A 5,917-nucleotide genomic window follows, 5' to 3' on the forward strand; every position below is an offset into this window, starting at 1 on the left:
ATGAAGGATTTCAGTCATTTATTTCAAGACTAGATTAGGTAGAAGGGTGGGTGGATTTGCTTGTGAATTCACAATGCAGTTCTCTGTACTGTAAATCACTGTAGCTCCAATGACATTTAGGGAAAAGCAGGATTTCTAGCCATAAGCGTGACTTTAGATGCGTGTGATCACAGTGGCTTCAACTTTTAAATTATATATATATTTCTACTCAGAAGTTCTTTTCTCCTTATATGGTGCCTAATAATGTCCTTTCCTTGCTCACATTATCTATAGTATCAGATGTTTTAAATCAGAATTTCCAGGCTCTCGCTAATTATTTCAGTTTTTAATTTAATGTGATGATTTTGTTTTGTTTTCATGGTTTCCCAGAGATAAATCACAATGCAATCACAAAACCTGGGGACTGAAGAAATACTTGAGCTGTGGGCTTACAGTGCCCAGTGTAGTCCCACACTTATATATTGGCCAAGGTGCATTTCTGTGGCAGACTGAGGGCCCCAAAAACCAGTACAGCTCCTCCCAAGCTTTTTCAAAGGAATATGAGGGTTAACACAGATGGCATCAGAAGAATAAGATGTCAATAACGCATTACTTGCAAGATGAATATTCATTTTTGATTCACAGTGTACTTATTAATGAATTAAAAGACTGCATATCAACTGAACCTTATTTGGTTTAACAGTAAATTGTTACTCCTGACTTATTAGCTTCTAGCAAATAGTCTTTTCTTAAAAAGTTAATATCTGATTCTTTTGACAGATCCTAAGCGTGCACCAGTGTTGACTGAAAAGATAAAAGACAATACAGAAGCCAGAAGGTTATCTAGATGAGATACAGTGGGTGCTTATTTTGAAATTTCTTTCTCTAAACTTCTAATGTAAAGCACATGGTACTCTGATCAAATATGAGAAAAAAGGTAGAGGCTGTTTGTAGACTGTATTGGATTGTAAGCCACAAGGAATTTATCTTTTCAAGAGGAGAGGAATGCTGTGTAAAATAATACACAAACATTCAGCTCAACAGTGAAAGTTTTCTTCAGTGTAGCAATATTATCCCATTACTACACTATGTTATTTATTAGCAAGCCATACAATTGAGAATCAAGTAACGTGTAGCAATATGATACTTACATTATCATATTTGTAAGACACAAAGATGTCCTCAGAACCTTTGATGCCTGAACAAATTCATACAGGTTTCCTACGATAACCACTGCATCCACTCTTTTGAGACGTATACTTCTGGGTACAAATACGACAGCTAATGAACACTGCAATGTTATGTGTAAGTTTATGCGTAAAGACTCTGTAGCAGAGTGCAGCTGAAGAGAAATTTTGGTAGGCAAAATTTGTAGCCATTTGTTCCACCGTCAAAACTACTTCATATACTACTTGGATTTCCAGAAGAGATTTCCCACTCAGGTTCACATTCAGACCTTCTTTAATTTGACAAAGTTCTGCTATAGGTGCAAGAAACTTGGTCACACTTGGTTAATTCCATAAAGAGATAGCACTGATGCATGGAAAAAATGCCATCATAACAATATCTATGTTAAAAATTCAGGTCTCACAGATTGTAAGGGGTTTGGGAAACAAAAATTCTAGTGTCACTTAAGTGGAAAGGTGGCATTGAGACTCCTGAATACTTACAATAGATGGTCCAAGTAAATACTGAAAGGAGAAAGCTAGATTAATAAGAACAAAGATAACAGATTAATTATTAAAGACCTTTGCATAAAAATATGTTTTGTTTTAATTCAGAGAAGAACATTTTAACCTCATTCTAAATTTGGTAAATTAAATTAGAGACTGTGGACAGAAGCAAGTACTTAAAAAAAAACACAACCTTTTTCACTGACAGGGTTTTCTGAAGTATTGATCCCACCCTGGCAGAATGTTGGTTGCTATCAAAGCCAGCAATTTGCATTATTTATTTGATATATTTGTCAATAATTTGATGTGGAAAATTTGATTAAAAAAGAAGTGGCACAAGATCTGTTAACTTGATTTTTTTTTCATGAATGCTGAAATCACTCTCCAAAGCAGTTACTCAATTAGGTAGCAATGCTGAACTCAGCAAAATTCTCAGTAATGCTAGTTGCCTTATTATTCTGGCCTGCCTTGCTTTGTTCCAGAATAATTCTAGTTTTTACACAATTGGCTTTAGCATGATCATCACGTTCAACTTTATCTGTAAAACACTGAAGTATGCTTTCTATCCTACATAGAACTGGTGACACCTTAGTTAATAGATCTGCTTCAGCAGTGCGCTCAAGGAACTGTGGGCTAGCTGGAGAGAGGCCAAAGAAGGAGAGTGATTGGCAATTAGGAAACACGGCCTACAGGGAATGACTGAAAAAATAAGTGTTATTTTTGTAAAAAAAAAAAACAAAAACAAGTTTGAGGAGCGAAAAAATAATGATTTTTGTTGCAAAAGGAAAAGAAAAATCTGTCCAGTATGCAATTAATTAACAGGCTTTAACTGCAATGAGTGACGTTCAAAGTAACTTAAGGTAAATATTGTTAAAATGTTTCTTATAATAAAGTAATCCAATATTTTAAAGAAATTGCTACGATACTGCAATCTTTAGTACATTAAACAAATACATGCCAGAAATGATATATGCATAGCAGATCTTGCCTTGGGCCATTGAGAGGACTACCTGAGCTGCTATGAGTCCCTCATTTTCTCTTACTTTGAGGTTATCAATATTTACAATAAAGTTAGTTCCTTCTGTAAAGGCTCCAAAGTCAGGCCCTAAATCTGTCATGCTGACAATAAACATGATGATAGCAATGTAACACCTGTAACACTGGAATGTGAAATTCCTTACCTCACAAAATTTCAGTAAGAATCTCCTTAAAAATGACCTTGAGCTTTGATCCTGACAAAATCTCAGCCGCATGTGAAGCTGCAAGGTGATCTTGTAGTGAACAGTAGCGTGGTGACTTCCTCCTATTTGCAACAGAAATAAAGTGCACGATGCAATCAAAATGCCATCAACTCCAAAATGGCCAAAACCACAAGCGTATTTCATTTTCTATCATTTGATTCTGTTACTTTTTTGTTTAGTGCTTTAGGGTTTTTGAATGCTGAAATTGATAAATTGTGGCAAGGTCCATTTCATTCTCCGAAGTATACAATCTGTACAATGTAGTTCTTGTTAGATGATCCATGCCCAAAAAGAAAGTGGTCTTTGACTAAATTCTTTTATTTAAGTAAAGTACAAGCTCTGAGTGCACACTATGTACATGTATCGCTCCTGACAAATTATCTAAGCCTAGATTAACTCTGGCAGCTGAACTCTCACATACAAAAAATGTTGTCTTTTGAGAACAAAAAGGAGATCACAGCATTCTCACTAATGCGATTGTTTGTTTTTTTCTGTTCTCTGTAATTAGTTCTTTTGTTTTTCCCAGCTTTATGCTAGCATTCGTTTTGATTGAATAATGGTCCCACGGGTAAGATAAAAATAATAGAGTGGCTTTGGAATTAATAAGTCAAGAAGACTTATGGGTCTGGTTACCTTTGCTGAGCTATTGCTTTGTGCTGCACAGTGCTACAAGGTACTGGCCGTGTGTAACTAAGGGTTCCTTCAGAGAGGGACAAAACCTTCCTGCTGCTTTAACCTGTTCGATACAACTGTCAGTGCCATCCAGCACGTATTTATCTGTCTGCCTTTCTCAATAGCGGTGCGTACGATAATCTGTTCTCTAGATCTGTACACCACTCTACTCATCCCTGCCTCACTCCAGCTAAATTTGAGGTCTACAACACATTGTTTTTTCCATTTAATTCCTTATTTATTTCTCCTCGATTTTCTTTGCTAATTATTTCCACAATAAATAAACAATTCAATTGAATAGAGCTGTCTCCCTGGGTTTTATGTCATTCTCATGACTAGTTTCTAGAACTAATTTCAGCTAATTCATTCTTCAGGTAGCCGTCCTTCTAGAGTACCTTCTACTTACAGAACAGAATTGCTTAGAAAAGAAGTCTGAGTCCTAATCTTTGCAAAGTAGAAACATTTGCTGCTCAGTTACCCACCACACTTAATGTCGTTCATAATGACCCAACAGTGCTCAGTGTGCCCTGTTACATCCTTAGTGGGCTAGAAACTAAATGCTTGCATCAAAAATGATGTCTCCATCTTGAAGAGTTTGCAGCCTAAATCATTAGGTCAGGAAGAAGCAACAGCCGGAGATAAATTTTTCCAGCTCTGCTGAAATCTTACTCGTTTAGAGAGTGAACATTTATTGTCAGCAAAGCACTTAGAATAAAATAAATGCAGTATGAATGATAATGAAAAGGAATTTTGTTCCCTAAATTGTTCTACAGAAATTTTCTTCTTAAGTATCGAAGCAAAAATATATCTGTAACACCTATGGTTACCATGGAGATTATACCAGGCAATATGCATAGTGCTTTCAAATGCGGCCTCAGACAAATGTTCTTTGTCATGACCGGATTACTACAAAGAAGTAGATTTCCCCTAAACAATTTGCAGAAGCAGGATATAGGTGGTTTATTTCTCAAGCCTCTTCTTTGCAATGAAGCAAGGGGAAGTGTCAGCACTGCAGCAGTCATACTGCAGTCTGAGGGAGAAGATCTGGCTCCTCAGGTGCTTGGTATTTTCAGCTCATAGGTAGGGTTTCCACCCCAAATTTCTCTCTTTTGAATACTCAAATCAGAGCAACTGGTCCCACCATACTGTCTGCATGGTATGGAAGATGGCCACGGAGACGCACAGAATAACTGGGAAACAATTCTAAATAATTGTACTTAGCTTTTATTTTTCCCCTTAGGATTCCATTAAAAAAAAAAAAAGCATAATCCTAAAAATACAAGGATTTGGGTAGTTTAGCTATAAACAAGCATTTTTTTCCCCACATTCTGCAATATCTTTTCTCTGCATGCATGGCATCAAATAGTAAATAGCTCTTGGTCTCCCAGCTTCTAATGCAGGATGAATATGGATGCAGTTCTTATTATTTTATAATGCAGAGGGGAAGAGTTACTGAAACTGGGACCTTTCCGACACACAAACACAAAAAGAGAAAATTCACATTTCCAAAAGGGCTTAACTACAATCTGGTGCTTAGTTCAGTTGTATGAGTTAGGAGGAGAAGCTGCTGGTGATGCAAGGATGATGTCAGTGCTGTTTGTTTACCAGCAACGTAGGAAACTGGGCTTCCTTCGAGACAGGAGAACACAATTCCAAGTCCAGTTTCACCCTGCCATTAACAGACGGAGGTGGAAGGTAATTCAGTCCTCCTCCTCTGTCGCAGGCTGCATGGAAGCCCGGTGTGAACGCAGGAGTTAACACAACCGCTTACACTGTTACTTCTTCCACATTTGGCCCAGAGGATCTCAGCTCAGACATCAGTGGAAGGAATGGCTTTTCCCTCTTCCCACTGGGCGTCACCACGCAAACTGCTGCTTTTGAAGGAGGAAGGCCTGTGCCCAAGATAGTCTCTCTCACTTTGGTGTGTGGAACTTAAACAGGGCGAATCTTCCTAACATTTAAATCGAGAAGAATTACCTGAATCAAAGACAAGCAGAGAGAAGAAGGTATGTTTTCATTCGTGACTGACAGTGCTGCTAGGTCTGCCTGTGTGATTGCTCAGTCACGTTAGAGCTGAGCAGACAGAACTTGGATTTGTGGACTGATGAAAGCTTTGAAAGAAAAAGAGCAGTGAACACAGCCGCCCTCCCCGGCTCCAACAACCTCCCCTCAGCCACAGCTCCCCGGCCAACGCCGCACGCACCGCCCCCACCTCAGCGCCAACGGTCGCCTCGCGCCTAGCCCCGCCCCTCACCTAGCCCCGCCCATCGCCGCTATCTCCCTCGCCGATTGGCCCGTGCCCGCCACGTGACAGCGGGGCGGGAGCGCGCTCGCGGAGTGCCGGCCCGCCGA

At 39.0% G+C, this 5,917-nt stretch overlaps 1 long non-coding RNA gene across 13 annotated transcripts in view; it reads right to left on the minus strand.

Annotated features, from left to right (window-relative positions):
- LOC110399573 overlaps nucleotides 1-5,916 on the minus strand; it is a 31,359-nt gene extending 25,443 nt beyond the window's left edge. For 8 of the 13 annotated variants that reach the window (XR_002439285.1, XR_002439279.1, XR_002439282.1 and 5 more), the window contains exons 1-2: nucleotides 5,337-5,762; nucleotides 2,834-2,955 (exon numbers count right to left, since the gene is read on the minus strand). This is a non-coding gene — a long non-coding RNA (uncharacterized LOC110399573). The other 5 variants (XR_002439287.1, XR_002439290.1, XR_002439289.1 and 2 more) reach the window with 5 other exon arrangements.

This window comes from Numida meleagris, chromosome 5 (genome assembly GCF_002078875.1).
Source record: "Numida meleagris isolate 19003 breed g44 Domestic line chromosome 5, NumMel1.0, whole genome shotgun sequence".
Lineage (NCBI taxonomy): Eukaryota > Metazoa > Chordata > Aves > Galliformes > Numididae > Numida > Numida meleagris.